Genomic DNA, 12,453 nt, shown 5'->3' on the forward strand with positions numbered 1-12,453 from the left:
ATCCTCACAACAACCCTGTAAGGTACATTAGGGACAGAAAGAGTGACTGGCTCAAAGTCACCCAGTGAGTTACAGGGTGAGTGGGATTTGAATCTGGATCTTCCAGGTCCTAGTCCAACACTCTAGCCACTACATCACTTACACACTTTGCCATCTCTTCAAAATACATTCTGAATGTAAACCAGTCCAAGGATAATGAGTTATGTTTTCCATATGTATTGGAGTAACCACAAGGCCTTTCACAATACATATACTCCTCAATAGTTTACATCCCTAAATAGTTTAATGTTCATTCATTCATTCATTCATTCATTCATTCATTCATTCATTCATTCATTCAGGAATGTTTACCCTATTTCTTCCCCAAAACACAGTTCAAAGAAATTCATAATTTAAACAGACAAAAATGGTATTTAAATAAATAGCAAAAATACACTGATGACAACCTATCTGAACCTATCTATACTTTTGATCATTGTCATTTGATGATTGGCTATGATCAGCCGTACGAAGTTCCAAAAACAATATTCTCCATTTTAAAAATAAACTGCATACTATACTTGATCAGAATAGAAGGGCAGTATATAAAACAATAGTATAACTCAGTTCAAGATTGCTCTGGAAATCTCATGATTTTATGTTTTTCTGAAGCATATCATTTCAATATGTTGGGCACAGTCCAGGAAACTCCAAACTCTGCTCTTCTCATGGAAGAAGGGATAAACCTCTTTGCATGAGCAGAAACACCTTTGTCTTTTTACAGGGGAGGAGAGGTATTTGTTCAACTCAGTAAAAATAAAACTCTGTTTTCCACAGTGTAGTTTCCACATTTTCAGATCAGGCACTGCTTAGGTACATAGATTAAAAAATACAGCTCTTTGCAAAATCCAACTGAATGTTATTGGCTGACAAACAAAGAAGGCAACTGGTAGAATATGTCAATTAATATAAACTCAGGGAGGACAAATTAATTTCAAAGGTGTGTGTGTGTGTAGGTTGGGGTAGATGGAGACCATGCTATCTCGGAAAACACATTGAATGGGTCATAAAAGGAATTTCTAAGTATATTAATCTTTTAAAAAAACTGTTTCTTCATTAGGAACAAATTACACACAGCCCTGGCTCTGTATCACCTGAAATTCATTACAGTTTTTTACTCTTTTTAATATAATTGCAAGGTGATCTATTCAGCTATATCTAAGTAAAGTTACATGCACTGCTTGTAATGTTAATATCAAATCATTTTAATAAAAGCTGTACCAGTAGTGTTTTACTGTGGATTTGCATCCATTTATAATTTAAACAAAATCAGTTATCAGCAATACAAACAAGTAGTTTTTCTCCACTCTTTTGCTATGGGCAGAGAGTGCCAAGTTTTGGAAACAAGGATTAATTTATATAGCAGAAATGACAGACTACTTTTTGCATTTGTTTGGAACTCTTCTCTTGTTCAAATTCAAAATTAAGTGAAATCTTAGGAATTTGTTGGATTTGCATGACTTCTCTCAACTAAAATGGAAGCGAGGACTATGTATTCATTCCTTAAGTTAACATGCAACAGTCAACTAATTACATTTTATGTAAAGCAAGCAAGCAAGCAAGCAAGTCCACAATGGATTGCATTATGAAGAGCACAGTCAATTTCAATGCATAGTATGCAGATTTCTGAAATTTATTCAGATCTTTATACTATGGTTGCAAATCACACAGTGCACATACCAAAGTCATCCTATTGCAATCAATCACATTACATCAGCATAAGAATAACTTGAGGAGGGGTGGGGTGGCCTTGTGTTTGTCAACCCATTCTCTCCTTTCATGACCTCTATTATTATTGTGTGTGTAGTTCTGCCAAGCTCGACTGCAGCAGATGCAATGTAAAGAACACCATATTTCAACCATAAATCACCAGAGTAAATCATGGCTCTACTCTCTGAGCCCGTCATATGTATTGGAAAGAGCCCATTATTGCTCTGCATCTTGCATAGCCCCATACTGCAGTGCAAAACACTTAAAAAGAAGGACCCTGCACATCAGTGAAAACAGCACCAGGCATGATCAGAGTGAATCAGGTCAGATGAGTCAGCGGTAGGCTTTATTTTGGTTGTTGCTGAGAGAATATTCAAGACAATATCTCTGGAAAGGTGACCTGAGGTGAGGGTATTTGGGGCAAGCTTTTAGGAGCTGCTCTCATATTCCATTAGTTAAAGGAAAGAAGAGGGATAATGGGCAAGATGGCTGGATTAGCTACAGCGGGGAAAATCATTTGTAAGGATAAATGAAAGCCAATGGAATGAGACACATAAACACAACAAGTAAGTCAGAAGGAAGAAGTGCATCCTGAGACTGAGACTGTTGGCATGTCTGTAGCCCCCTTGTTTCAGTATTCATTAGTTATCATGCAAAACTCAAGGAAAAAGAGGTGGTCTTAGATTACTGCTATTGTGGCACACACACTTTATTATGAAAGGCGACTGCCTTTGGCTGGTCTGGTACCAAATTATCCATTGCTCATCTCCTTTATCCAGTGCTCCCCCCCCTGCCACCAATCAGTCCTCTTTCTTATAAATGCAATAAAGAGGGTTTTCAGACTCTTTAGGTTCAGAAAACAATTACATGTTGGTGGGATTATGGAGACCTGTGGCTGTATGGCTTAATGAGGAGGTCTGGGACTTCCTGGCAGAAATCTGTTCTAATGTTTAGGGAAAGGTATTGTATGTATTAACAGAAGAAAAAAATGTATTTGGTAACTATTCTTTTGAGAGGATACTGACATCTGAAGTGGATTATTACTTGGATTGCCTGAAATAGTCATAGGAAATTTAGAACACACAAAATATTTCTGTTATCCACAGAAAGATTAGCTGCAAAAATGTAGCGTTCCCTAGAGGCTTCATTTGCAAAATCCATTTTTCTGGAGACTCTTATGAGATTCCTTTTCCAGCTTCATAGTTTGATTCTTGGAATCTGTCCTACAAAGGTGTAACATATTCCATAAGTCTTGCATTGGAAGAGAAGGATGGAGAGAAAAACTATTTTAATGTGCAGTTCCATTTCATATTATCGTGATGGTGTTCTTGGTCTTGAGTCTGGGCAGAAACGTTCCACCTTTTTGACTTGCTTTGTGAAAAGATCTTGTTTAATGGAACACCAGATCTTCAGACCCAGCTCCTATGTGAGGATTTGGTTGTGTTATATGGAAGAAGACTCGTATTTGCATGACAGCTCTGATCTTTCGTTTCAGCCTATTCCTTCCATATTTCTTCAGCCATTCTCTTGACTTGCTCTGCCATTAGACCCCTGTCACCTTTCTCACTCAGCTAAGAATCTGTCCTTCTGCCTAACTTTTTTTCTTTTCTGCTCACAGGGCAAACTGTTGTTGCTAGATTTGGTGTGATGGCCCAGGCTAGCCAGAGCTCATTAGATCTTGGAAGCTAAGCAAGGTCAGTTCTGGTTAGCACTTGGATGGGAGACCACTAAGGAAAATCAGGGACATTATGCAGAGGCAGGCAGTGGCAAGTCACCTCTGTTAGTCTCTTGCGTCGAATGCTCCAGCAGGGTTGCTGAACGTCAGCAGCAACTTGATAGCACTTCACACACACCTCTCCAAAACCAAAATTACCTTCTGCTTCCCTCATAAAATCTGTTATCAATTACCAACATTGTTTGTCACCTTCTTTGCTTCTCTTCCTGCAGTTCATTAACATGCAGTGATTTTACAGCAGCTCACTGGTGTCAAGGAAAAGCTCAGAGATGACAGCCAATGTGTGGGAATTAGCTGTGGGAGTTGGTTTTTCTGGATCCTTTAATGACCTTGTGTGTAACCTGGTTATACTTTGGTTTGATACTGGAAGAAGATGTGCTTGAGCATGCAGAACATAAGGAGCCACAATAGTGAGCATAACAGACATGGATTGATGTGGTGGAGGCTTTTGAATAGACCAACATGGGAGGAAAGAGTCAAGACAGTTGCAGGCTTGCCTCCTTTCTAGTCTGCATCCCAACACAGAATTCCCATGTTGCCTTGCCGAGAATCCCTCAGATCTTAGAATTCAACAGTAACTGGCAAGCATTGCTGGATATTTTGTTCTCTGTCTCTTGGTCATACTTAAATGTGACCACTGAATCAGTGTGGTGTAATGTTGTTATGGGGAGGGGAATTTCTTTTTCTGAAATTCACTTTTTTAGAGTCATTGATTCCCCTTTTCTCTTTCTTAAAACAGGGATTTCTTTTTATTTTCTCTTTGTAGAGAAATCAGTGCATCTTTTTGTAACTCTAGGCCTTGCAGTTATGCTACACAACATAAGGGGGTGCTCTTGAAAGAGACAGAAAGGAGGTAATTTCTCTTACTCTTTCTGAGCCTCTGCAGAGTAAAATTCTGAAACGTTGTATACCCTCCCTTCCTGCCCCTGATCTCCTTGAATTTCTTATCGATCAAAATGGAATTGAGTAGAAGCAGGCTCCAAATTCCTTAAAAGAGGTGGGGTGGGGAGGATTGTTGGATTTCAGGAAGAAAAAACAGGACCGATTCCAGACGGCCCTCCCCATCGCGAAATGTTGCGCGTCGTTGCATGTCGTCGCGCAGAAAACATGAAATATCGCGTTTTCTCGCGCGAGTTTTGCGCGACATCGCGCAAAACTCGCGCGAGAAAACGCGATATTTCGCGTTTCTGCATGACGACGCGCGATGTTTCGCGATGGGGAGGGCCGTCTGGAATCGGCCCAGGTAAAGAAGAATCAAAAGAATTTCTCTTAACAACACTAGTGAATGCTGGCCAAACAACCATAAAGCTCTTGTTCTGACCTACCTCACAGAGCTGTTGTGAGGATGGGGGGAAAAGCCATGTATGTCACTCAAGACTCTTTGGCTGAAGGTATGAATAAAAATGTATAATACATATTTAAAGTGATTCATTCCCAAACTAATGAAAAAAATGAACTATTAATTCCTATTTGTTGGAATAATGAAAACTCGAAAAAAATGAAGGAAGGACATTTATTTACAATTACACAGTGGTTCCAAAAAGACTGGTATCTGATTGAACTCTCTTAATCAACAGAACTGGTCTCATTTTAAGATATGGTTGGCAGAAAATATTTTGCTTTTTAAAAAGTTGGCAACCTTTTCTTGGTATCGAATTACGAGTGTAGCTGTTTTTTTAAAACTGCTCTTCTCTTATGTAATTATAGTTATACCAGTGTTGGAATAGTGTTGTATGATTTATTTTAAACAAAATAAAAAACAAATCATTGGTTTTATTTATTTTTGGGAAGTCTGTCTTAGACAGCTCAAGGAGATTGGAAAATTAGGACGGATCTGGAGACAGGAAACTGAACCAAAGCTTTCCAATCAGTCTGATCTTGAAACAAATAAGAATTATGCTAATAAGGCCCTTCTTCCCACAGCGTTTCCATTAGTCATTATGGACTCAGTGTTTTGTGTCTCTCTCTCCCCATCTCTGTGTGAGTGTTTGTGGGAGGGGGGGCTGGGACTAGCACAATACTAACAGTGCAGGAGTTTGTCCTGCTGTCCACCTTTCCTAGGCTGGCACCTGCATCTTACATCTATCTTTCTAGAGTGGAAGAGGAATGTCTTCCTCTGTTACTTCCTATAACTCTGCCTGACTCCCCACGGTGTAACTCTGACATCTCCCTTGATGTGCTGAATGCAGCACTCTGTACTTTCTCTACTGTGTTACCTGACTTCCTTGAGTACCAAATGCCTACCTCTTGTGTATGGAATCCTGTAATACTGCCTGCCTTCTTTGTGTGGTCACTTCTCTAGGCCCATTCTGCGATGCTACTTGCCTCCTAGGGATTGCCAGATGTATGCCTCTGCCCACTCTACAACACACTAATCCCTTAGTGGCACAAATATCTTAATGTATTTCATAGTAATTGAATAAGTAGCTTTCAAAATGATGCTTTGTCTGATTGTTTTTACATACAGATTTAGATTTAAATTGTCTATAATCCTAGGATCCTTCCTTCCTTCTCTGAAACTTGGCAAGAATGTTCCATTGTATAAGAGGTACAATTACTGAAAATGTCATCCAAGTTGAACAGAAAACAGATTGGACTTTTGGGGAGGGCATGCAATAGCCTATCTGGCATGGACCTTTCCCTCTATCTATCTGAAACTTAGCAGACAGGATTCTTTTAGTTTAGATGAGTTTCTCAAAATTTCATCCAATCTGGATGGAAAATGAGGCCAATGGAAAGCAATTTAAATGAAAACAATAATAAAAATGACCATGTGTACTAATGAATATAATTAAACTGAATGAGACTTTGGAAAGAGCAACAGTTTCCAAAAATGAAATTAAAAGATGTATCGTTGCAATAAAAGAGAGAAATGATGGTATAGCTAATATTTTCAAGCACACCTAAAGCCAATCAATGTAAACACTGTTGTACTTAAATGATCATGGAGAGAAGCAGTGTTTTGCAAGCGTCACACTTTTCGAAATGAGTCCTTTTTTCAATCATTTTGATTGCTTTATATATTTGCATAATGATTAATGAAAGACTCGAAGATGGTTCCCATGCATAGAAATTAATAATGATTGCTCTTGTATGAATTCATATTGTTAACAAAGAGAGGGATCTAGAGATATCCTTTTATATCTCCTTTAGGCAAAATAAGAAGCAAGGTCTACAAAGAATTATTTGCTGTTCATTAAGAATTTTTTTTAAAAGTCCCTTCCTAGTTATACTATTTACTTATTCTTCAAATTATCAAACTGTTCAATTTCAGATGAATAATGTATTTGCTAAAATGCAAAGACATAATTGCACAGATATACAAAGGAAAAAATATTGCCTTAGTAAAAAAATATGTTAAAGTTTTAATTGTTATAACTGGAAATTATATAGTAAAAAGTCCAGTAGCACCTTTAAGACTAATCCACTTTACTGAGGTATAAACTTTCGAGAACCACAGCTTTCTTCATCAGATACATCTGACGAAGAGAACTACGGTTCTCAAAAACTTATGCCTCAATAAAGTTGGTTAGTCTTAAAGGTGCTGCTGGACTTTTTACTATTTTGCAACTCCAGACTAACATGCCTAACTTCTCTGGAAATTATATGTAAGCTGGGCATTTTTAATAGTTTACATTTCTGTTTCACTATGACTACATGAAGTTTGCTGAAGAATACTTGCAGTACAAAGATGCACACAGTAACTGAAGTTGTGAGAAACAAGTGGCCTTCAAACCCCACATGCTGAATGTCTCCCAAACTGTTAGTTAGATGTTGTACTGCAGATGTTTGACTCAACATCTGTAATGACAGGGTGTCAGGTCTTGCCAGATACTGCATCACTGAATACTGGTTTTACTCTGCATGTACTCAGAGACACAATACTTTCACAACCAGAATACACTGAGGGCATGGCAGATATGCTGGCAGATGGTGCCAGGGTGCCTACTTGTCCAGTTTTTTGGGATACTTCTATTATTCAGTCTGAGGCCATGGACAGGATCCTTGGAGGTTCTGTGCCTATCACCTGCTTGTATGAACCTTGTCCTTCCTAGCTACTTATATTTCTGGGGGCAGGCGGGGAGCTGACCAGGTTTGAAAAGTAGTTAATGCCTCCTTGAAAGAAGGGGTGCCCCCCACCCTTGGTGCACCCACTTCTAAAGAAGCCTACACCAGACCCCGGAGATTTCAATAATTATCAACCAGCTTTAAAAGTTCCATTCTTGAGTAAGGTCATCTGATCTGAAGGCAACTCAAAAAATTAACATTCTTAGTATGTCTCTAAATCATAAATTCTATCATTACAATATTAAATATGAATGGAATAATACTATTTTATGACAAAAAACATCTGGTTACTGACCTTGAAACTAGGGGTGTGTACCACCTAAAAAAATCTGGGTAATCATGGATTTCATGGATATTTAAAAAAAAAACCTGGGATCTCTGATTTGGGTTAGAGAATCCCAGATTTAACTTGTCATGGGGAAATGTCCAGGGGGCTGGAAGGGGCATTTTTAAGTAATCTCCACCAAATTTGCATGTAAGTTACTCTTGACTGTTCATTAAAGACCCCTCCTCCAAATTTCAGGAGGATTGGACCCTGGGTTCCAGTTCTATGGGCCCCTGGAAAAGCTGTTCCCAGCCACTCTCCATTGTTTCCTATGGAGGAAAGATTTACAAGGTTTTTAAATTCTGCAGCTCTCCTCCCCACCCCCGTTGGGATTCTTTGGTTTGAAATTACTCACTTGCAAGCTTATTATCACACCAGAGAATCCCAATGTCAAACCAGAGGATTCCATTGAGAATCTCTTTACTTAAGCAAGAGGAGGATGTTGAGGTTTGCTGAGTCACAGGATTTAAAAGGCAGCCAGCAGTAGCATCTTGAATGAGCTGTTTTGGAGCTCAAGTGGAGGGGAGGGTCAGAATGGGATGGGAATCCACTCTGCCTGCTGCCTACCCCCCCTTCCAGCCTTGAGCCATTCTCCTGAAGCGATGTGGAGCATGGTTCCATTTGCACCGCTGCCTTCTCACCACCAATGTGGCTGCCTGAGGCAGCTACCTACAGCTGCATAATCTGGTCCAGTGAGCCTCGGTGCCTGGATTTGACCCAGGGTTCAGGCATGCAACCCATCTTAACTGGATTAAGATGGATTGTAAAAATCCAGTTTTTAAGATAGTTGTCAAACTAGAATTGCACATCCTTACTTGGAACTTGTTGTTGAGTTACCTGCCTTGAGTAAAATTAAATGAGGTGGGATGTAAATATTTTAAAGAAATAAAATAAGGCATACAAATATTTTAGATAGATTTAAAAAATAAATAAGGTTAATGTAGGTTAAACTGAGAGAATGTGCATGGCCCATGGTCACCCAGCAAGCATTCATGGCAGTATGGGATTTGAACCTGAGTCTCCTGGCTCCGGGTCTATACTGCAAGATTGAGCTGTGGTGTTTTCCTCATGGGGATATGCTGGTGTGATTTTCCTTTTGCTGCTGTGGCTACTGATACAAGCAGCAGCAATGGGAGTTCCACATGGCAAGTTTTCCTTTTCCTTTACATCTCCATAACAAAAGGAGCTAAAGGCTTTTTAAAAAATGAAAGCCGGGATTCAGAGAATTTGATATCTGTTATAATGATATAACAATATTGAACAGCTTTTTTAATTATGGAGGAAGGAAAAATGGTCACTGTGGGGACAGAGAGAGGGGAAATGGCAAATGTGCTTGTGGTACTGGGAAAGTTTGAACTATCTAACCTATATGGCAAGTTTTTCTATGATCTTTCTATGATCGTTTGGGAACGATTGGAGAAAAGCACGGGGGATCCTATGAGATGCACAGTGATGCTGTAGGGAAGCAGGGGGCGGGGGGGGGGGGAGGAAACAGCAACAAAGTGATCTTTCACAAAGTGTTTTTTTTTAAACGTCTTTGTTTTGAAAAGCTGAGATTTCCAGGATTTATCACTTGCTTGTAGCTTGTACAACATTGCATGGGAGATGAGGGAACAGATTTTCTTACCCCCATTATTAATTAGAATAGAGGAAAAATCCTTTTCAGTGGTGCTTAGTCCAAGTCAGAGGGATACTGCTGTCACGGCTTATTTAATACTAAGCAGCTTGTGTCAGTCACATGATGGGGAAAGACCAAAGGCTGGTAGCTTTGGCTGGCACGACTGTTAATGTTACATCTTTGTTGCACAATGTTCTTTCAAAGTAGCCCTTCAACTCCAAAAGCAAGTCTATCAAACCTAAAGAGCCCGTATGATATAGTGGTTACAGTGCTGGAGCCTGGACTAGGATTTGGGAGACCCAAGTTCAAATCCCTACTCTGGGTGACCTTAGGCCAGTTATACCCTCACAGCCTAAACCTACCTTAAAGAGCTGTTGAGATGTAAGCCACTTAGGGTCCTCACTAGGAAACCCCACTAGGGTAAAAATGAAGTAAATACAATAAAAACGTTACTGGTTAGAGACATACAGGATTTTTTGTTATTGTTCAGTCCATGGCCGTTTTCACACATCTTAACCATCGCACAAAACCATGCAAAACTCATGGAATAATAGTGTCTTCATGGTGCAATTTCTGAGGTCATTGTGCCACAAAACAGAATCATGATGGGAAATCGATTCATGAAGACTCCATTGTTCCGTGAGATTTGTGCCATTTTGCACAATGCTTAAGACATGTGAAAATGGCCCATATTGGCTCAAATGAGAGAGGAGTTCTTGCTCATTCTGGTCTTGGCGGAGAGTGCTCTCAAGTCATGGCTGACTTATGGCAACCCCTGGTGGGGTTTTAATGGCTAGAGACTAAGGGCCAAGCTACAAGTGATGAATGACATTTGAACGGTCAGTGAACAGACTCACGTGTATTCCTCCCTGTTCACTTGCGCTCCACTTGCTCTCCACTTGATCAACAATATTGAGTGGAGAGCAAGTGAACAGGGAGCAATACATGTGAGTCTGTTCACTTGCCATTCACTTGTAGCTTGGCCCTAACAGAGGTGGTTTGCCATTGCCTGCCTCTGCAAACCTGGTCTTTGTTGGAGGTCTCCCATCCAATTACTAACCAAGGACGACCCTACTTAGCTTCTGAGATCTGACAAAATCAGCCTCACCTGGACTATAAGGTCAGGTTATTCTACACTGTAGTTTTGACAGAAAACAGTTAGACACATCACATATATTTTGTATTCTGGAAAGTTTCCACGGTATTTTCCTCTCAGTTTTGATTTTTTTTTCTTTCTGGGATCTAGGAACAATTGCACAGATTTTGTGAAAGATTTTGAAGAAAATGATGAGGGGAAGGGAACTTTGAATGATGGCAAAGATCAATTCATGTGCACATGTAGAGAACCCTGTAGATAATGAACAGCACACCAATTGCATGCAGAGTAGATGACCAGATGCAAATGCATTCTGAACGAAGTGTGCCAACAGTGTTTCAAAAATAACAGACTTAACCTGCAGGGTAGACATGTCATTTATATCCCCCTCTGTGGATCTCCTTCTGCTCCCTTTCCCCACAATTTCTTCTGCTGTCCCACTTTTTAAAGAGATTTCATTCTACCCCCTATGAAACATGAAAGGTTGACTCTCCTGTTAGGCAAAGCATACATGACAAAAGATTTTTTTAACCATCATTATACAGTTATCATTCAAGGTGTGATAGACTCAAAATTTCTTTATACTGGTTGAGAGAAAGCTATAAAAGAAGATTTACAGGGGGAAAAATAACTAGCAAGCCTAGAGAGAAAATTTGGTGGCAATAAAAGATGGCAAATTTGTTTGCATTCAGTGCTGGAGAAGTTTTAAGGAACACAGATAACTATAAAGAATTTAAGTTGATGTAAGCTGGGGCTACAAATAGAAGGGATTTAAGAGCTCATTGTGAAAGGAGGAGAAAGTATGTTGCCGAATAGGATGCTGGATGTTTCCTGGGTGTGAGAAAATGAAGAAAATTCTGCAATTCCTTATCAGCAATAGGAAACAATATTATGTTGGATTAAAATAATTTAACCAAAGGTGAGAATAAACATTTATGTCTGGAAGTGATTTGAAAAATTGCCATATGAAAAATAAATGGAATTTCAAAATGTTACTGGCAGATATTCGGGTATATATGAGCCAAAAGAGCCAAAAGAGAAAACAGAAGCATGGGATACCACTAGGGATGTAAGACAAATTTGCAGATTCATCTATTTCAGTGTTCCCAAATCATCCCTTTTGTGGTACAGTACAGAGAAAGAACAAACAAACTTGTTTGATTGCATGTTGAGGTTTGAGCAAAAGTATATTTCTATGATAATTTGATGGCGTTTCTATCATCTGTTTTTCTCTTTATGCTATTCTTTAAATAATTCTTTACTATCCGTTTCTTCCATTTGTGATGGGAGATGTCATTATATTCCCATGTTGTGTATGTTTTCAGGGGCTTATTGTGTGCTATTGTAGTCTGTAATATTTATGAAAGCTACACTATGGTTACTTGGATCAGCTTTTGCTGTCCATCTCTTCCCTAGCGAAGTGTGGACAGTGACTACACGTTTGTACTTATTCACAGTCATTGCCTCACTCTTTGGAATTGTCATGTCTCTGTATATCCATGCCATGTTTGTTTGTTTATTCTGTCACTGATGCCACAATATATTGAATGTATTGTCGAAGGCTTTCACGGCCGGAGAACAATGGCTGTTGTGGGTTTTCCAGGCTGTATTGCCATGGTCTTGGAATTGTAGTTCCTGACGTTTCGCCAGCAGCTGTGGCTGGCATCTTCAGAGGTGTAGCACCAAAAGACAGAGATATTGAATGTCTAATGTCTAATCTGCTGTATTCTATCAGTAGCCATGTTCTTTTCATATTATAACTGTTTTTCCTCCAGCCAGGATGGGCCTCCTGTTATCTTACAGAACTATGCATCTCCAAGCTAGAAATGACCTTGGAGACTCCAAACGCTTGCCTTTGTTTG

This window comes from Eublepharis macularius, chromosome 4 (assembly GCF_028583425.1).
Source record: "Eublepharis macularius isolate TG4126 chromosome 4, MPM_Emac_v1.0, whole genome shotgun sequence".
In the NCBI taxonomy this organism is placed as follows: Eukaryota; Metazoa; Chordata; class Lepidosauria; order Squamata; family Eublepharidae; genus Eublepharis; species Eublepharis macularius.